Source organism: Vespula vulgaris, chromosome 20, assembly GCF_905475345.1.
Source record: "Vespula vulgaris chromosome 20, iyVesVulg1.1, whole genome shotgun sequence".
Classification (NCBI taxonomy): domain Eukaryota; kingdom Metazoa; phylum Arthropoda; class Insecta; order Hymenoptera; family Vespidae; genus Vespula; species Vespula vulgaris.
In genome coordinates, this window is record NC_066605.1 from 2,376,306 (window position 1) to 2,399,000 (window position 22,695).

A 22,695-nucleotide genomic window follows, 5' to 3' on the forward strand; every position below is an offset into this window, starting at 1 on the left:
TACATACATACATACATATATACATATATATAGAAAGAGAGAGAGAGAGAGAAGATAGGAAACGAGAGTAGGGTAGTTTCAACGGGGATGATTTTACGCGGTGAGGCACAATGTGGGCCTACACGGTAGTCGGTGGCCGTGTCGGTAGGCGGTCTGAGGCAATCCTGTTGATTAAAAGGTGGGGAATCGACCCAAATAAACTCGCCATTATACCAGATGAGTCTCTGCGCGATCGCACTTGAAGCCTGTTCTACGTTTCCGTAGATGTGCGCGCATTCTCGCCAATATCTAGCGATGTAGGTATTCGTAACACGTTTGGCTATGTGTGTTCGCTTCTACGTATATATATCTGTCTGTTGGATGTGTAGGGACATGTGCGTCTATGTGTGTGTATGTGTGTGTGTACTTGGAATCCTTACTAATACAGTAGTATTGCTGTAGGTCTCTTCGACCTACCCATTCTCTCTCTCTCTCTCTCTCTCTCTCTCTCTCTCTCTCTCTCATGCGATAGAGAGTAAAGGAAGAGAAGCACAGGGGTGGTGCCGCGAAGCAAAGAGGGGAGAATAAATTGATTTCGTTGACTCAACCAGCCGTAACGCCCCCTCAGCATGATATCAACCCTAAGCCTCGGTTATCTTTATTTAAGCTTTACGAGAGAGACTCTACGTTCAGCGAATCGGGGGAACTCTTCGTGGGTGGCAACCCTCCTCTTTCTCCTTTCCTAACTCACCCCACTTTCTCTATCTTTTTCTTCTTCTTCTTCTTCTTCTTCTTCTTCTTCTTCTTCTTCTTCTCGTCGTAGAACTCTCTTCTTCTCATTTCTTCTTATTTCTTCTTCTCTTTCTCTTTCTTTCGTTTCTTCTTTCTTTCCATCTATCCTTCCTTCTCTCTTCGACTCCTATGGGGGAAGGTTATAAGCGTGAGAGTATGCCGGAAGAAAGAAAGTGTCTGTCGGATCTCCTTTGCGGTTGTGGTTCAACCGGTAGGATTAAGCGGCTGGCTATGCAGATCGACCTCTCTCTCTCTCTCTCTCCGTTTCTCTTTCTCTGTATCTCTCTCTATCGGTCTTTCTCTCTCCGTTAGTAGTATACGATAAAATTGACTCTGCGAAATTACGGTATACCTTCCTTTTCTTTTCTTTTCTTTTCTTTTCTTTTCTTTTCTTTTCTTCTACTTCTTTTTTTTTCTTTTCTTTTTCTTTAAAGATCGACGACGTTTTATTATAGTAATCATGGTATTATGAAAATTCGAGATTCCCTTATCCCTTTTTACGATACCATCATTCTTTCTAATTTGATTTTGATGTTCGTTTGAACGAAAGGCACCTCTTTCGATAAAAACTTTTCGAGCGATTCATTCATCCAATTATCACGTCAAGTGAGGCTCATAATGCAATAAGTTAATAACTCCATTAGATGAACACTTTTGTTCTTTCTTTCTTTTTTTCTTCTCTTTTATATATATATGTATATATCATTTAATCACATTAATTAATTATTAGCAAATTCTTTCTCTCAAATTTTTCATATTATTTTCGAAAATTATTTTCGATCAATAATTTCCTGCACGCAGCCGATTCATTAACTCGAACGAAGCGTCAATCTTATTAATGCAAAAAGTTAATGATTCAATCGAACGAACGTACTTTTATATTATTTCGTCTTGATTAATTATTTTCAAATTCTTTTTATTCCTCCATTTCTCTCTCTCAAATTTTGATACTATTCTCAAAAATTATCGAATAAAACTTTCCTACACGTCGATTCATTAACTCTTACAAACGTGAAAAGTTAACGATTGAATAGAATAAACGTCTTCTTATAATATATAATTCAATCTCGATTAATTATTTTCAAATTCCTTATATATATATCTCTCTCTCTCTCAAAATTTCATACTATTTCCAAAAATGATTTTTCGATAAAACTCGTACACGCTCGTTAATCGAACGAAGCGTTAGAATTTTACGCTGTAAAAAAAAAATTAATTTCCATCGGATAAACATTTTCTTGACATTATTTAATCATTCTGAATCAATTATTTTCATAATCTCTCTCTCTCTCTTTCTCTCTCTCTCTCTCTTGTACACAGAGATACGTACATAGATATACACGTTACTTCTTCTCTTTGATATTTGTCAACGAAACGAGAACGATTCTGCGTGAGTGATATGCAAACTGTCCAACGCAGAGATCGGTCGATGTAATACGCGAGCGAGTCCCGATGACACCTCTCGTAACGACACACACGTCGATGTGTAAGTATGCCGATGCGTTATCGCTGGCCTGTTATACACGCCCGGTACGAGTGTATTCAGGCATTACATCTAGTCAGACGAGTGTTCGCTGGCTTATACAGTCTCGCCCTCGAGTCGACAAATCCCAGCAAGCGACATCCCTATTTGCCCTATCTTCGCGCTTGGAGCTTGCACGATCGCCTGCAAATCGTTGCTACGTCGAAGCAGTGCTTTAATTAATCGCGAGGAACGTTTAACGTTCCGCTTTAATACCCTTCCTTTCCCTTCCCTACCCTTTCATTCCCTTCTCAATCCCTTATGTATTCTTATGTACGTATGTAGATGCGTAGGTGTGTATGCATGTATGTATATATTCTCTTTACGATATCGATCTTCTTTCTTGTACACGTATGGGTTCGATGTGTGTATGTATGTATGTATGTATGTATGGGTATATATATATATAGTGAAAATTGTCTCATTTATCTATCAAGGTAAATTTAAAGTTCATAGATTTTAATGTTATACTTTTTCGATCGATGAAATAAGAGATTAGTATAGAATTTTTTTTTGTAAAATCAGATAACAATTTTTAACGAGTGTATTTAATTATGGATATTGTTAAGGGTAAACGTTTGTATTTGTGGAGAGATTGATATATGGTGGTTGAGAAATGGGATGTTAGAGTAGATATTTTCTTTTTTCTTTTTTGTTATTTTGTTATCTGTTTTGTTAAATATATACGTATGGCATGGAGAAGAGATTCAAAATAAGGGTAAGAGAAAATGTAAAGAGGGAAGAAAAAGAGACAGCAACTTAGCTAGCCAGCTAGCTAACTAATAGAGCTAGATAGATTGATAGATAGACAGAGAAAAAAGAGAGAAAGACAGAGAGAGAGAGAGAGAGAGAGAGAGAGAGAGAGAGAGAGAGAGAGAGTAAAGTGTTTAAGGGATAAATAAGCGTATACGTAATCAGGAAGGTTGGAGAACGGGATTTAAGGGCGTGTCTCCATCTGGCGACTCGGCGTCTATTAATTAATCGACGCACAGCCGAGACTAACTGCAAGTTAATAAGCAAATTGCCACGCAATAAAGTTAGCGCGAAGTAAAGCGCGCGAATTGAGGAACGAGCAAGCAAGCAAGCAAGCAAGCGAGCGAGCAAGCAAAGCAAGAAGGGTGGCAAGCAAGAGAGACACGGGGGTGGCCTGGTCGGTTTCGAGTCGGCGCCCTCGTGCGTTATAATGGTTACACCCTCCGTTGGGCCACAGATGCGGCTTGCTATTCTAGTTCTCCGCCTTACAGGGAGCCATATAATTTAATGTCATTCATCCGGCTGGCGCTAACGCATTAAAGTCTGATAAAAATGCCGCCCCAAACGCAACGTTCGATCTAAGCTCGGCTCCTTTCTTTTTTCTTTTTTCTTGTTTTTTCTTTTTTTTTTCCTTCAACTTTCTTCCCTCTGATCTTTTTTCTGATCTTGTTCTTTTTCTTCTTTCTTACCATTTTTGATCTTTTTTTCAATCAATACGAATTCGTTCGTTTTAACAAAAATATATTCTTTTTTTTTTCTTAAGTATGTGTACATATAAATGTATATAAATATATATAGATATGTATATGTATGTGGACAGAAAGAAATGACCACCGTAAAAGAAGGATGAGAGTGAGAAGAGAGGGCGCAATGGTTTCGGAGGGCCACGGAGAAACATAATCTCTATCAACATGGATTTGAAATACCCAGGGCGCGTTTAAATGTCGTCGTTTTCTACGTTAACATCATTGAAATCTGTCAGAAAGTGAACGTCGAGTTTACCGAAATGAAAGCTTATATTTGCTTTATATACGTACATACATATATATGTATATTTACTATATATGTATATAGAATACCTACTGTTTGCTAAAAATTAAGTATAAATCAACATGGAATCGCACTTTCGTTAGAACCAGAGAAGAGGGTGACTACTAGTCAACGTAACACGTTTACCGTTGGTGGTCCGAGTCTCTCGTGTATCGAGCATCGAGTAGAGAGACACGACCGGCAATAACGATAATAATACTTCATGCAAATCCTTTAATATCCGTTGATGAAGCTTCGAGTTCCCCTTTCGTGGATCACGACACCCTCGGGGATGTTGGGATGTTGGGATGTTGGAGTCAGTCGACACACTCTCTCTCTCTCTCTCTCTCTCTCTCTCTCTCTCTATCTATCTCTGTTTCTCTCTATCTCTCTATCATCCCTGGACTTGGTCCATTGGACGACCCTTCGATTGGCTGCAGTTGACATTCTGAGAAATGACGTGCTTCATTATTATAATATCGTCGTACGTAAGGTTCTACGTAACTACTACGAACTACGAACATTTAGAAACGTGACTTTTCCTCGTATATTCGTGAACGCATTTAAATGAACGTGTCATTCGTTTACAGGCAACTCGAAGAAGTATTAGACGTTATTAGGATCAGAATTCGTTTGATTATACGAACACGCATACAGAATGGATATAGACGGATGCAATTTGTTTCTGCCACACGTTGTCAACGCCAACCTTTTTCGATCGATCCTCCTACTCCTCCTACTTTTCTTCTCTCTCTCTCTCTCTCTCTGTCTCTCTTTTTCTATCTTTCTTTTTTCCTTTTCTTTCTTTCTCGAGAGTCTCGTTTTAAAGGGCTGATTAAACAGGCGCCACCTTTATCGTACCTATTAATCATTCGACCGAAAGTCACGTAGTACTTACTTACTTCCTTTGAACAAAGGAAAAAAAGGGCTCACCAACGACTCGACGTAGTACTCGTTACTTGTCCCTTTCTCTTTCGTGTATAATGCATAAATCCTTTTTTCTTTCTTTTTTCTTTTTCTTTTTCTTTTTGTTTTTTTTTTTATTCTTTTTTTTTATGGTTTAATAACGAGAGTTCCTCTGTATTGTTGGATACGAATTTTCTTTTTGTTTTTTTTTCGTTTTTTAAATTATTTTCGGATCGAACGACATTAGGTTCCGTCGAGTAAGTTGATTTAAATATTTAATTAAGAACGATCGATTTAATTGTTTCTCTTTATATGAATCAATTGTTGCATCGTGCATAGTATTAATCGTTCGAATTAATTTAAGTGAATTATATCAAGTATATACATATGTATTATATATCGGTACTAGGTATAAATTTATACTACTTAAGTTATACATATTATACATACCAGTGTAATCGTATCCTACTAATCGTAAGCACAACTTCTACGTAATAAATATTAATCTTCGCACGTGTTCAATAAAACGTGTTAACGTAAAAAAGAATATAAAATAAAATGCATATATACGTAAGATAATAACAAAACGAAATACATAATTTAATATCGAATATATTCAATTGTAATAGAAAATTAATTAACATAATCCTTCGTCGTTAACAATTCATTCACAACGTTACATTATAAAGATTAAATAATATTTTATACATACATACATATACACACACACACACACACACACACACACACACACACACATATATATACTTATAAAAAATTTAGAAAAAAAAGAAAAATAATGAAACGATGAAACAAATCTGACAGATATAAGTTATTGTCACGAAGAAAATCAGTGTTCTTGTACAATCACCCTCCGTATAACCCCCCTCCCTCCCACCACCTCCCCACCTCTTCCTCCTCCTCCTCCTTCTCCCGTGAACGTTTCGCACGTCAATATTTGTCAGGGGAGAGGGAGAAGGGTCGACACAAGCAGCACACGAGTCCTCCATCATTACGTTGCTCGTGAAGACTCAAACGCCATCGTATAACTCGGGACGAAGCAATATACTCTCCCCCTTGTCTTCACCTGCGCCACGCGTTTAGCAGCCATTCGTAGAGACGTATGTATATACGTACATACAACATATATACATACATACATATATATATATATATACACACACGTAAGTATGTTCGTACGTACGTATGTAGGTACGTATATGTGCATGCATGCATGCGTGCGTGCATCGTGTGTGTGTGTGTGTGTGTGTGTATGTATGTATGTATGTATGTGTATATATATATATACTCATACCCAGAGCCACCGTTAATACCGCTGGCGTTACGTAAATGTAAACGGTGGCAAGCGCAAACATTTGAACGGCTTCCTTAGTCCTCGAGTACAACGTACCACAACGATCATACATACAATTCGCATGATTCTACATAGAGTTGGTGAAATGGTATGTTACGATCGATCTAAATCTCATTTAAGATATTTAGATAATATTTAAATTCTTTCAATTTATTCGGTTTATTACTTTGATCGATTATAAGAATCGAATATTTAAAAGTATATATTTATGTAATCCTTTAAGATTGTAGTATTTCGGAGATTCGATTCGTGATTTAGATATTTTTAGATCATTCGTAATTTTGAGATATTTAAAGGAGAGTAAACGAAATTCGAATTGTATCGTTTATCCGATAAAAATTAATATTCTTTGGGTTTATAGAAAATTGAGTTATTTCTTCGACGAGTACAATTACAGATTATACATTGATAAGTTGTGTCGGTAATCGAAGAATCGATATCAGATCGTGTATATCATGTATACGATTGGAGAAATGGAAGATGAGGATCGATCTACGTAGATCATTCAGTATTTGAACGTCACTTTCAAAAATGATCCATTTTTTGATCTTCCAAAGATATTAGATATATCCAAATCATTCAAGACTTACATACCTATTTTGAAATCTTCATAGAAAAAAAAACAAAAAAACAAAAAAGAAAAAAAGAAAAAAAGAGGAAAACAAAATATACTGAAATTCTTTTATCCATCTCTCAGAAATCACTTATTCACCGTATATTAATAGAAACTCGAGATGTCCCATCGACAAATACAATTAGAAAACGTACTTTGATAAATTGTGTAGGAATCAAAAGATCGGAAAGCAATAATATTTTATTAGAACTCGTCTATCTATCTCAAAAAGATAGAAAGAGAAAGAGAGAGAGAGAGAGAGAAAGAAGATTTCAATCGGAGGAAAGTACCCGATAGTCAGTCACTGTGAGTAGTATCACCAGTACCATCACCAGCACCATCCCTTGGTACCATCTCTCTCATGGTCCATAGGAGGAGACTATCGTTGTGATGACACGGACATATAAAAGGACACACACATTTTGGAATGCGGAGTGTCGTGTCGCGTGAGAAAGAGAGAGAGAGAGAGAGAAAGAGAGAGGGTAAGAGGGTAAGAGGGTAAGAGGGTAAGGGTGAGCGTGCGCGTTACGTACTACGTCTGAACCGTGGAAATATTATATATGTATGTATATACAGAGTAACTCTGAGACTTCAGCAGCAGCTCGACAAGAGTCGAGAAATCATATTGACCCCGAGCCATATACGTTTCGACCGAACACACATACACACACACATATATATATGTGTATATATACGTATACATAGCTACGAATCAATAAAGATTTCCCATCGCTAGAAAAAGAGATAGATAGATAGATAGATAGAGAAAGAGAGAGAGAGAGATTCGAGTCAGATCGGAGAATATTTCAAACATCCACCCTTTTCCACCCATCCACCCTTTTCCTCCAGAACGCCTTCTTCCATCTCACCCTTCGTACTTATCCACACTTTTATTATCTCGCCTCTAGAAACATTTTTTATCGACTACACCAGCAGGACTCTCTTTCGTTCTGTATCTTTCTCTTTTTTTTGGACACGCCATGTAAACTCTCCCTTACGTACTCTCCCTTTTCGTTTTCCTTTCATCCTCTTGTTCTTCTTCTTTTTTATTTCCCTCGGACGTTAACTTTCTTTAAAACGTGAAAAATAGCTTTCAACAGCTTTAGATTTTATCGATCGATTTTTGAAATAATTTAGGATTTCTTTTTTTTTTTTTTTTTTTTTTAATTGGAGATATAATCTCTTTTTAATTTTTCTTTGTTTTTTCTTTTTTGTTTCTTTCGATTAGGATATCAATCGTTATTAAGAGAGAAAGAAAGAAAGAAAGAAAGAAAGAAAGAGAGATAGTGATTTCTTTCGTCGAAATAATATGATTCGAAATAATTATCAGTGTGTGTGTGTCTGTGGCGCGCGCGTGCGCCCACCCGCGTCTTATTACTTTGTGTGTGCCCATATGTTTTTTCTCGACGGACACATCGATGAATCTTTTTTATAACTTGGAAAGATGGTAAAAATAATCGTCTAGACGAGTCCCGTAATGAGTGTAAATCGAAATTAATGTCGCGTTGGCGTATTCGGGATAGATAGATATATAGATAGGTAAATAAATTTATATATATATATATATGTATATATATATATATATACGTATGTGTGTTGTGTGTGTACAAAATATATAACCCAGACGATGGACCCAGTCGTCGTCCATCGTGGCTCGTCTAAATTTATACGATTACGCGAAACTAAACTTCGAAGATGGACGCAAATTGTTAAGGGATATTTTCCATACATACATACATACATACATACATACATACATACATACATACATATATGTATGTATATATATGAGTATATATATTTATATATATGAATACGAAATATCGAGATATCAAATTTATCGTAAAAAATTTCAAATGATACGGACGAATTGGAGAGAGAGAGAGAGAGAGAGAGAAAGAGAGAAGAAGAAGAAGATATTCACTGTAAACGTTCAAAAACGATCGAGAACTATTGCTGGATTCAGATTATTATTTATTCATCGATTCGACGATTAACGGTTTATCTCGGGACGATGATATATCGCGGATAAAAAGAGTAGTTAAAAATAATATTCCGGGTAAAGGAACTCTTCTTCGTTTCTGGTTAGAACGTCTGCTCGTTATCGTTCGCCGTACGTCAATTTACGTAAAAAAGCCTCTGATATTTTTCTCTGTGTATATATATATATATATATAGTTATACATGTATGTATATATGTTAAAGAGAAAAAATATATATATAATATATATAGATATATATATTTTTTATATATGTGAATGTGTATACGCGTATAAAAATACGTCTAAGTGACATACGTTTAAGAGTATAATTGAGTCGTTTCAATTGAAACCGTATCGACATATATTTTTGGCTTATTGTTAGCGACGTTCCGACGGATCACGGAAATATCTTTAATGATATCGAGGAATAGAAATCCGATGCCAGAAATGGCACAATATGGTATTATACGTAAAAACGAACGATCAACGATCATTTGAAATAGTTTACTACGGATAGAGATAGATATAGATAGAGATAGAGTTATAGATACAGATAGAGAGACAGAGAGAAGAAGGAGGAGGGAGTGTTTAATTATTTTTTGTTTTTTAAATTTTTCCTTTTTTGTCGAAATGACGCGCGAAATAATAAACCAGGATCGTTGCCTGGTTCCCGTAACGACAAATACGATATCCACGAGAAAACAGAAAGAGAGAAAGAGAGAGAGAGAGAGTAGCTTATAAATAAATTCGAACGAATCGTTTACGCGTGGAAAATCGTCCTCTTCGAGTTTCGAACGAGCTTTAACGAACGAGCGATTATTTGTGTTCATACGGTTTTCAACGTTATCACGATTATCTCGTCTGTATTTTTTACGCTTACTTAACACACTCCTGACTGCCCGCTTCGGTTCGTCCAATTTGCGATTTGGGATATATTTTAGAAAATTTTTCATCGACAAAATTAAATCCGATTCGCCAAATAAATTCTTTTTACTCTTTCTTTTTCCTTTTCTTTCGTTTTGCTTCTTTTTTTCTGATTTTTGCGAATTAACAGATCAAACCAACTCGATTGTCAATCATTTTAGAAAATTGCTATCGTTCGTCAATATGATCGGTACATATATACATAAAATATACATAAAATATATATAAAATAAATACAAAATAAATACATAAAAAAAATATATATATATGCATGTATGCATGTATAGAAAATTTCTTCTCTCTGTCTGTTTCTCTTACAGTTTCGTTACTTTAGCTTGAAGATTCGCTAGGGGTAGAAAGAGAGTAGTACACTATGGTGTTAGGTAAAGGGATGATGAACTCGAGCCGTGAGGAGGTTGCCCAAGGGATGCACGAGACATTTGTCAACGAGACGAACGGTGAGTGGACCGGACCTCCACTGTGTTCAGAACGTATACGTGTATCCCGTCGAGACCACGAAGAGGGCCGACCTTTCTCTCTCGGGTCAGGCGATATTAAACCGCATACGTCTTCGGCGTCCGATCAAAGGGCTCTGACTCGCGATCTCTCTCTCTCTCTTTCTCTTTTTACGTGGTGATTCACGTCGACATAGAACGATAACGTATCCAGGACGTTCGAGATTGATGTTTTGGTCTTAACCTATCGAAGTTTCTCTTCTTTCTTTTTTTTCTTCCTTTTTCTTTATATTTTTTCTCTTTTTTATTCGACAAAAAGGAATATACACAAGACCTACTATCTCTCTCTCTTTCTCTCTCTCTCTTTCTTGCTTTATATATATGTATGTATCTTCGTTTTCTTTTTTTTTTCTTCGTTACGTTTATCATTCGAGTTTGAACTCGAGTTGTTAAAAAATTCTGAATTCGAAATTACGACGATTATTCCATGAATTTTTTTCCAAGGTTAAACAACGACGTAACAACTCGTAAATTAATTAACCGAGCCCTCTCTACTCTTTAGATTCGTAAACCTTGCAACCCCTGGCAAGCGCGAAGAGAAGACCGTCCACGGGACAATATTATTACGAAGACAAACGAACGGACGTTATCTATCATCAGAAGCTTTCTCTCTCTCTCTCTCTTTCTCTTTCTCTCACCATCTCTCTCTCTCTCTCTCTCTCTCTCTCTCTCTCTTTCTGTTTCGAAGGAATATTCATCGTGATAAAGACGAACAAAGTTTCAAATTTTCTTCGTCCGCTTCGATCTTCCTCTCTCTAATACCTGATCTTTCAAAATAAGAAAAAAGAAACAAAGAAAGAAAATATAAAGAAAAAAAAAAAATAGGAGAAGAAAAAAGAAAGAAACAAATAAACGTTTACAAGTTGTCGCATCAGTGTATAAGAAAAAGTAGCTTACTATGATGTTAATCGCTTTTTAACTATAACGATTATACATAAAGGGCTTCCATACGATATCAGCATATGTGTGTGTGTGTGTACGTGCATATATGTAAGAAAAAATAGAACACGCATGTGTTCTCCTCTCTCTCTCTCTATCTATCTATCTATCTATCTATCTATCTATCTATCTATCTCTATTTCGTATAGTCAGATTATCGAGATACGGGAACGAGAAAGACAAAGATAGAGATAAAGAAAGAAAGACAGAAAAAAATGAAAGAGAGAGAAAGAGAAAAAGAGATAGACAGAGAGAGAAAGAGAGAGACAAGACGAGGTTGCAGGATAACAGAGTTCGCTCGGTTACGGTGAGGGTGTGTCCAGGACAAGGAACGGGCGGGTTCGGAATCGCGTTGCTGAGCTGGCTGACTCGCATCGTTCGCCAACATTGTTCCCCTTTATTTGATTACACGGCATTCGTATACACGATTCTACTGCTCACGTGCACGTTCTGCTGCTTCTTCTTCCACTTCCACCTCCAGCATCACTTCCACTTCCACTTCTAGTTTCAGTTCCAGTTTCAGTTTCAGTTTCAGTTTCATTTTCAGTTCCATTTCTATTTCCTCTAGTTCCTCTAGTTCATTCGGCTACTACTACGTTTTCTTCTTTTCTATTTTCATTCGATTGTTGCATTACACCAATTGGAGAAAATCTTTTATTATTCGAAGTAATGAGGACGGATTCGAAGATGGAAGACGTTCTCGTGAATATAAAGAAATCGTTGATTGAGGATGATATATCATTTTTCTTTTCGTTTTTTGTTTAGTGTTTTTTTTTTTTATGAAGAGAGCAGGAAAGAGAGAGAGAGAGAGAAAGTTGCATTAAAGAAGAAATATGTAATTATTATAATGATGTTTTTTTTTTTTTTTAGTTTATTTGGCTACTCAGTATAGATCGGACAGAGTATATTTGTCAGGATTAAAATAAATATATTTTTGATTGGGAAACATAAAAATATAAATACGATTAATATATATGTATATATTTTATTTTAGATAATTTATATATCTATATACTTGATTTTATAATAAATAAAATTCACAAACAAAGAGAGAGAGAGAGAGAGAGAGAGAAACAGAATCAATTTTGCAATGATCATTTTTCTTCTTATATATCGGAATAATAAGGATACAGAGAAATAATCGATTTAGAAATCGTAAAGATGTATAATAAATTTTTTTTTGTCCATGTCCAAGTATTATAGAAACCATAAGAAAATGAGAGAACATACACACACACACACACATAACAAACATATATATATATATATATATATATATATATATATACATATATATAGTTGGATTGAACAAGAAATAGCTATCGTAACGATCCTTTTTTCCCTAAGGGCTCGCCCAACCTGGTGCGAAAGTATTTCTACAAATCATTACTTTTAATTTGCTCTGGTACCCTTTTATCAAGACAAATGCATTGCGCTCTTTGAATCATCTCCCTCTCTCTCTCTCTCTCTCTCTCTCTCTCTCTCTCTCTCTCTCTCTCTTACACAAACATAGCAGACAAAAAAGAAGCTACAGAAGAATTAAAGCTTGTGTTAAATAATATCAACAGTAACGACAATAATAACAACAACAAAAACAACAAAAACAACAAAATAATAATAATAATAATAATAATAATAATAATAATAATAATAACAATAATAATAACACGAACGCCAGTAGACACGCGTACGAAAGGATAGGACGGGAGCAGCTGGGTTCTTCTCAACGGGGCGTCCAACTCTACACAAGCAACTACCAACTTTACGAAGGTACGCCATCGAGAGAAGAGGAGGATGCAAAGAAGACTATTTACTTATTTTACTGGTTGATGATGCCAATAGTGGTGGTGGTGGTGGTGATAGTAGTAGTAGTGATGCTGTTGCTATTACTGCTACTACTGTTACTAGTGGTGGTGGTTGTGATGGTGGTATAGACTACAGGGAGAGGGAGGAAAGAGGGTGAAGGCAGCGTGAGACGACGAGCTCTAGCACGGTGGGGACTCCGCAAAAGGAAACAACAATAATTTTTCATAGGCAGAAAAGAAAAGGGAGGATGCCATTCATTAGCTCCGGCTTGGTTGGTTCGCACGTTGTTGGTGCCGCTCCCTGTGACACCTCAATAACCGGCCAACCAGCTTGCAACGTCGGACCGACCTCATACCTCAATGTGTTAGCTAGCTGCGTCTGCTTTTGTCGAGAGCATCAGCCTTGCACAGTAAGATTCTTACTACCACCATTACCATCATCACCACCACCACCACCACCACCATTACTGTTACTATTACCATCGCTACTACTACCACCACCATCTTCGCCATTACCTACTACTACTACTAGTACTATTATCCCTGCTACTGTTACTACTACTACTACTACTACTACTACTACTACTACTGTTCTATTATCGTCATCATCGACGACGTACCTACCTACCTACCTACGTTCTTGTACCGCCCTGTTGTATGACAGGATATATTCGTGACCGCCATTGTATTCCTATGGATAGTAATATTTTTATTATTACTGGATTAAATGTGCAACTAACTACATCAGGGCACACTTTTACATCTCTGTAACTCGTATTCTATTTCGTTCTATCTTCTGTTGGTATCTCGATTAATTATTATTGCATAGCAAATGGTACAGCGAAAGGATTTGATTGGTATTAATACAATTTTTAATTGGACTAGCTTTTTTCTTTTTTCTCTTTTTCTACGATTTGATATTGAAAGATATTATTAAATTATATTAATAAGATTTTGAATTTATAGTTATCGGATTTAACAGATGTCTTTACATTTTATTATTATTGTTATTATTATTATTTTTATTATTACGATCATTTTTATAAATACTGCCGAAGTGAGACAACAGTTTTATTAAATCGTATGTTAAATATGCATTACTTTATCGAGAAATTAAGTCAAAAACCGTGAATATCGTATTTAAATAATGATATCCTCGATTGGACAGAGCCGTTCTCTAAAAAAAGAAAACTGATCAATTCTAAAAAAAAAAAAAAATACATATCTTAAGAAAAGAAATACGTAAATAAATCGCATAAAAAATAAATATTAAAAAAAGAAAAAAAAAGAAAAGAAAAGAAAGAAAGGAAATAGGAAAAAATTGATTTTATCGTACCTCGATAAAAGTATTTATAAAATTATTAAAATTATTTACAAGATATATTAATAATAGATATAAATATCTTAATAATAGATTTATAAGATATACTAATAATAGGTATTATTATATAATATCTATAAGATCTTTTTTTTATTTTTTAGAATAAAATCGATAAAAAGAGGTGAACGATCTCTCTCTTTCTCTGACTCTCTGGAGCGCGTCGAAGGAGTCCACGTGACTTCGAACAGAAACGTTGGTAACGTTAGTCGGAAACTGAACGCAATTCGTTCGCGAATGTTTCGCTTTGGTTGTTCCAAAAACGAAGCAGGCAGCAGACAGAGACACGAAGCTGCGCGTAGCGTTGGCTATTATCGTGGCCCTCGGTGTCGGTGGGGTTTCTCGCTCGTTCGACCGTGGAGATACAAACGTGTGTTTTGCAAAACATCTTGGTCGTAGGAGCGACGGTGCGGCACGAACCACGTCGTTGTCGACGTTTTGTTGGTATTTGTGATATGGTGAACTGGATAGAGAAGCATAAGAAAGAGAAAGAGAAAGAGAAAGAGAGAGAGAGAGAGAGACAAATCTACACACACACACATATATATATGTATATAAGAAAAAAAATATATATATATGCATTCAATATATGTATTTATATCTGTACATAATATATATATATATATATATATATATATATATATATATATATATATGAAAACGTTTAAATGTGTTTATATATATATATATGTATATATATACGTACGTATTTATATGTAAGTGTATGAGAAAATACTCGCGCGAGAGAGGCGCATATTCGCGTGGAGGGGGTCGAAGGCGAAGAAGCAGGGTAACCAAAGAGGGTATAAGTCACGGACACCCCGTGGTGTACCATCCGGTAACTCGACACCGTCGTTTGTACTCCGGTGTGGTTATATAGGAGTGCCTGGCAGCGGCAGCACGAACGCACAAAAACACACGTATGAATACGTACGACAATGGCGAGTCCTACGCAGAAGTGTGCCTTCCCTTCGAAAACCCCTTACCCCACCCTTCTTCTCACCCTCTCTTTTTCTCTCTACCTTTCTCTCTCTCTCTCTCTCTCTCTCTCTCTCTCTCTCTCTCTCTCTCTCTCTCTTTCTCTCGCTTTCTCTTTCTCTTTCTGTCTCTGTCTCTCTTTCTCTTAGACTGCCAGGATAGATCCAACCGTGTGGCAGTATGACATTAGATACCATTTAAGGATTAATATAGCCATAAATAATGCTGGACGCTTCTCTTCCCTCCTCTTTTGCTTTCTTTTCTTTCTTTTTTTTTATTTTCTTTTTTCATTCTCGAGAGACGCGCGAAAAGCACAACTGCACAATGGATTTCTTTGTATCTCTTCTTCTTCTTTTTTTTATTTTTTTTAACGCTTACTTTCTCTCTCTCTCTCTCTCTCTTTCTATCCCTTCTATCTCTATTTTTGTCTTTCTCTTTCTTTCTCTTTCTCTTTCTCTCTCTCTCTCTCTCTCTCTCTCTCTCTCTCTCTCTCCATCTCGTTTTCTGTTGTCCGTTTTCGAGCGAAAGCAGGGGAACGTGGTGTAGCATTGTTAGGTAATATATGTGTGTGTATATCGTAAGTTTAACAGTTTAGATAATCTCCGTTTTGTCTACTTCTATTTTCTTCTTCTTCTTTCTGTTTTTTTTTTTTTTTTATAGATCGTTCATCTTGTAGATCGTTCAGGGTGAATTTCAATGGATAACGTTATTTTACCCTTAAAGTTATTTCAAACGTCAAAGATTCATTCCAAACGATTCATCTATTATTTAAGATTAATGTAAATTATACTAACACGTGTCAGATGTTATCAATTTTCTTGAATTCATCATTGATTTAGAAAATCAAGTGAATTAACGAAATTAAGAAATTACGGCGATCGTAAATATTGTTCCTTCTCGTCTCTTCTTTTTCTGTATCTTAGCAATTTATGACGCGAATAAATTTTATAAGGAAAAAAAAAAGGAAAGAAAAGAAAAGAAAAGGATCTACGTTTTAACGGGGTTATCGCAAAATACAGAATAGATGAGAATTATTGCAAGTTAGAAATTTTCAACGAACTCGTTGGATCGTTAGATACAATTGTTCCGTTTGTTTTTCTTTCTTCGTTTTTTTTTTCTTTTAATTATTATTATTATTTTAAAAGTGCACGCAAAATTATATGATATAATATTCACAGTTTGTAGTAATAGAAACGAGGAGCCGTTTAACAGGCCGATAATATAATATAAGAAATGGCGAGTCGCGACGTGAGCGCATAAAACACAGCTGCCGCTATGCAATCAACACTTATACAACCGTGCGAGAAGGACCAAGAACCACTCTCTCTCTCTCTCTTTCTCTCTCTCTCTCTTTCTCTCTCATTCCTTATTCGCTTTCTCTTGGTTTCCCTTTAACCCTCTGCTTCCATTTCGCGATAACGCTCGGTTATATATTCCTAGAAGCGAATAATTTCATTCATACAAACGGGGCGCCAAACACGTTCTCTGTATGCCCTGGGTGGCACGACTGCTATTGTTACTACCGAATAACAACCAGCCGTACACACACCCCCGCGTATTCGAGTTTACCATTTCCGACCTTTTTTCAATTTTTTCTTCTTTTTTCTTTCATGGATTTCTTCGAATTTTGCTTTCCCTTTCGCTTATCGTGTATTTTCCATTTGTCGAATCTTTTTTAAAAGTTCGTTCGTTCGTTTCTTCTTTCCTTTTTTTTTGGATATTATTATTATTATTATTGATGATATAATTATAATATATAAAATATAAGTAAATAAATATGATATATATAATATGTAACATATGTAAAAATAAGTATTATACAATTCTGCATTTGTAATATTTTAAATATTATATTACTATATATTATAAATGTTATACAATTTTATATTACATATATATATATATATGTATATATATATATATATATATATATATATATATATATATATCGTATAGCTGTAAATTTTAAATATTCTAAATATATACATCTACAAATATTTCGAACATATGAAATAATATATATTCACATATCCAAATTCTAAACTCTGAATCTAACTAATAAATATTCTAAATATTACATAAACCGATGTATTAATTAAACGCGAATCGATACGTGATTACTAAATATAGAAACAAAGAAAGAAAAAAAAAAAAAGAAGGGAAAAGAAAAAACAGCAAATTTCAAAAGAAGCAATATTAAGATCAAAAAATCTAAACAATATAATCCTAACGACGAGAAGAATATTTTTATCGGATTAAGAAAGAAGCATCTAGTTAAATCCTCCTTAGAGAACATCGTTTAGTATTAAACTTTTCTAGACCGTATGAAAGAAAGTAAAGAGTTGAAGCGATAGCGACAGTTCACAAGGGTGCTACTACCCTCTTTCCTCCCTTTTCTCAAAGAGGTTAAAGTCGTAGCCTTTTTCCTTATTTCCTTAATTTTCTTCTGTCCCCTTGAGCTTTTATTACTCTTTCTCTTTACCTCCCACTTCTCTCTCTCTCTCTCTCTCTCTCTCTCTCTGTATCTTTCTCTCTATCTTTTTCTCTCTTTGGCCACAGCTCGTTCGTTCGCGTTTCTCTCGCGGATTTAGATATATCCAGACGCTTTATAGGTGGGTGTCGGCCATGAGCAAAACACTTGTCGCCAGGAGTCACGACTGTGCGACTTCTAATTTCATTGCGGAAAGTTGTCGCTTGAATAATTAAAACACGTTGAAAACACGCGAGTTTTTCCTTCCGATTTGCATAAGAAGCGACGACGAGGACTACTACGACTACAACAACAACAACAACGACGACGACGACGACAACGACAACAACGACAGTGACCCTCTTTCTCTGTGTGTTTGAATTTATACATTTTATACGTATATACGTATACAACGTACATATGTGTATGTGAGTGTGTTTGTCTGTCTGTCTGTCTGTCTGTCTGTCTGTTTGTTTTCGTCTGCGTAGGATATTCTTCAAGCTCATTTTGTTTTATTTTATCTCTTGGCATCCCTTCTTCTCTCTCTCTCTCTCTTTCTTTCTCGTTCAGTATACTAATTCATTTATGTATTCCTTCATTCTTTATTTTTTCTTCTTTCTCTCTTTCTTTCCCTTTTATCCGGAGGTGTAGACGAATGAATTACTATTAACGTTTTACTTAAAAGAAATGGTATAATTATATTTTTTTTTTTTTAAGTTTATGTTTGGAAAAAAAAAGTAAGATTTAATTAAAAATTGTTTCAGATACTGATCGCTGATGAATAGGAGGATGTAAAGGTATTTACGTTTCTTCTTTATATCTATTTTCTTTTTTTTTTATAACAAAGTCGATGCGGTATATATTTGTGAATGTAATTTTGTTAAATCTATTGTAAATGAATCAATTTATTGATTGGATCGCTTTATTTCCAATTATTATACTTTTTATATCTATCTCTTGATGAATTCTCTCTTTTTTTTTTCTTCTTTTCACGATTCAATGACACAACTTTTTCATCTTTGAGATTAATCGTCGTTATTATTCGTATTAAAACATATTTTGTCAGTTTGATAAACGTTCGTTCCGAACGATTAAAATACTCATTTGAATTCGATATTGCTTAGAAATTGATCTTGACTGTTTATTAATATTCGAATCGATAGATACATATATATCTGAATAAACGAAAAACTCTACTATTTCGAGAATATTTACAATAAACGATTGCATAATAGAACGATGAATGTCGGACATGTTGTGGAAAATAAGTATAATAATAAAATCGGAATAATATTATCAAGTATCTCGAAACAAACAACGAAAGTTTCCTCTGCTATTCAAATAGAAAAAGAAAAAAAAAAAAAAAGAAAAAAAAAGATCAAACCGTTAATGAAAACTTAACGATTGGACGATTAAACAGATGTCAACTTGAGGACCATAATATAATTCAATAACGTCGGATAGAGATCGAATACAAGATTTCAATTAGAATCGGTCAGTTTAAGCGATAGTAGTAAGGTCACAGATGGTTAGACGCGTTAAGGTCGTGACGTAGAAATGGATACCATTTAATAGCTATAGCTCTATCAGCCATCTCTAACCATAAATATGTAACACATGAACGCATTAGGATATTCACACATACATATATAATAATGAGTTAGTGGTGTAAATGAAATATCGTGGTATGGTAAGTAAGTACTTTGGCTCGCTCGTAGACGAAGAGAACGTATTATGCGATGTCTAGTGTCACATGTGTGTTTCTGTGTGTATGTGTCTGGTATGTGTGTGTGTGTGTGTGTTTATGCGTATGTATGTACGTGTAGGTGTATTGTGGGTTGGCCAAGAGATAGCCGAAATAATCCTCGGTGATGGATTACCGCGTCTAAGCGCTAAGTGGAATGAATATAAAATTAAATTGTGTTTATTGTCGGGGTAATTGGCCATCTGTGACTGCTTGCTCGTAAACAGAGTTTCTCTCCTTTTTCCTCTTTATCTCTCTTTCTCTCTCTCTCTGTCTGTCTCTCTCTTTCTTTCCGAGAGTCTCCTTCGTCTCCTCCTACATTTCGTAGCCGGATTTCTTCACTGTCTATTTCCGACGTTTCCTATTTGTTTCTCAAGCACTTATCTTCCTCTGTATCTTCGTTATCCATAAAATTAAGTATATTTAATTCGGTAAAAGGTGGACGTATCGATAAAGTATATCTCGTGATAAAAGGAGAACGTTTGGACTTAGATAAAATCGTGGTAATTATGTGTACAATAATTATACGTGACGTTATAATTGTTTTTTTTTTTTTGTCTTTTCTTTTCTTTTGTTCCTTTTTCGTTTTTTATGTTACTGTTCTTATAATATTCTTAAAGAGTTTTGAGTTTTCGTAGATGGTATTGTTGGTACTCTTGTAACGATGTAACGTCTAAGATGAATGAAATAATTTCGAGTTTATGTCTGAGAGGGTTTAATAAATTATTAAAGTTTAATAAATGGTAATATTGAAAGTTAGTTCAAGCTCGTTAATTCGAGAAAATGTGTTAATAAAAGGTTTAACGTAATTCAATAACCGTTTGATAATTTATTAAATTTTTCATAGGTATCAATTTAAAACGCTGTACGCCGATAAATAAACTTATAAACATATAAAATATTATTACTTAAATAGAAACAAACAATTCGCTTTAAAATTCCAATTTCTTTTAATGTCCATTTAGAATTTATCGTAAGAACAAACGAGCCAACGAAATAATTTATCATTTGCGAATACTTATATCCAACAAAAAATTGAAGAATTTCATTCGGAGGCGATTAGAAAATTAGAGAAAAATTATTCACCTATTTTCATTAATTAACTTTTATAATTGTGATTAATCCAAACGAGCAATAAGATATATAAGAACATATATGACAATGGAACAGAGACCAGAACGAATTTCTTATCGAATTTGATCATTGTGAAGCATAGGGTGTTTATTCGTACAGAGTAGACCCTTAAACAAGTAGAAGATGAGTCAACGAGCGTTAAATAGAAGGACAGAAAGTCTCTAACGACCATCAGTGCTGTTCGATTATGGTCGAACTGGCAGATCGTGACATGGTTGGCTCGCACAGTTGGTCGATGCCAACTACGGCCATTAGATAATGAGCACGAGCCATTAGAACGATACACGTTCGGTGTCGATATAGACGATTCGATTCGATATTCTGATTCGTGATGAGGCAATCGTCATGATTAAATATATTTGTGAACGTAAAAACTCTGGAAGAAAAATAAATCTCTCTTTCGAAAATCATCGCAATGAAAAGGAATCGCGATGATTCGATATTAAAACAAATCGTTATATCATTAAATATCGTTAAACATCGTCTTAACCCATACGTATGTACATACATATCCGCTTATTACAATTACGATTGTTACGAAAGCATTTAATTAAATTTCCAATTAAAAGTTTCGCAAAGAGCGTTGAGAAAACATAGCTCGGTTTATTAGTAACGATATTAACCTAACGTTATCTCGAGTATGCAGTAAGATAATAATTAAGAGATTCTCTCCGCGGTAACACGAGGGTGTTTGGTTGGCAATGAAAAGTAAAAGAAAGAAAAAACGAGAAAAGATATTACGTCAAAAAAAAAATAAAAAAAATAAAAAAAAAAGAAAAGAAAAGAAAGAGAGAGAGAGATCCGATCAATAATCCTTGAAATCATAAAATCATATACACGATCTTTCCTTTTTTCTTACCATAACGTGAAATAGTAGGAGTAAAAGTAAAAAGAATAAAAGACGACGAGTATGATAAAGAAAAAGGGTAGGAGGTGGAGAGGGAGGTTGTATTTTTTATTAGGTTTGTACCTTAACGTACGACCGGTCTTAAAGCAAAGAGAAAGGAAAGCTGAAGGTGGAGAGTTGAGACTGTTGAGATTGTTGGTGAGAAAGAGAAAGAAAGAAAGAAAGAGAAAGAGAGAGAGAGAGAGAGAGCATATCCTTATCCCAATGGACAGGGCAGTTTAGGTACAAAACCGTCGCTAACAGCTTTTTAAGTAAGTAATAATCTGTAGGGCAGACCCGAACAGAGGTGAACACACTCGAGCAAACGATAGGAGGACGGTTAAGCGGACGGTCTACTACAGCCGCCAATCAACCTCATTAAAGCCACGAAACGCATTAGCTTATCGCCTTGTGGTGGCTCCGGTACCTACTTTACCGGTAGCCACCTAATATATACCTAAAGTCCAATCCAGACGTTCCCCCTCAACACACCTCCCAAACCCCTTACTCCTTGTTCGTTCGACCACGGATATCCAGGTTTCTCAGTTCTCAGCTCTTTCTCATCCTTCCTTGTCCTTCTATTTTACACTCATTTATGTACATACATACATATATTCAACACGTATGTATATGTATATGCGTGTACTTTGTCTTTCGTGGATTGGATAAAAACGATGTCCCTTTAGTTTGCCATTGCTGATTTTTAATTCTCATCGGTCGCCATCTACACATTTTTTTCTAACTAGGAATTCTCTTTCTTTGCTTTTTTTTTTCGTATTATCTTCAGTAACGTTTTCTTTCTTGATCTCTATTCTCGATTTATTGTAATTAATCTGAGAATATTTTTTCTTTTTCTTTTTCTTTTTTTGGATTCACTTGTGTAGTACATATATACATATACGTATATGTATATTTATATATACACCGTGTCCTTCGTAGATTGGATAAAACGCCATGGCTTATCCTTAATT

At 35.1% G+C, this 22,695-nt stretch overlaps 1 long non-coding RNA gene across 1 annotated transcript in view; it reads left to right on the plus strand.

Moving 5' to 3' along the window:
- Positions 1-18,754, plus strand: part of LOC127071093 (uncharacterized) — a 192,368-nt gene extending 173,614 nt beyond the window's left edge. The window contains exon 3 of the long non-coding RNA XR_007784827.1: positions 18,725-18,754. This is a non-coding gene — a long non-coding RNA (uncharacterized LOC127071093). The remainder of the gene's footprint in view (positions 1-18,724) is intronic.
- Positions 18,755-22,695: the final 3,941 nt, after the last annotated feature.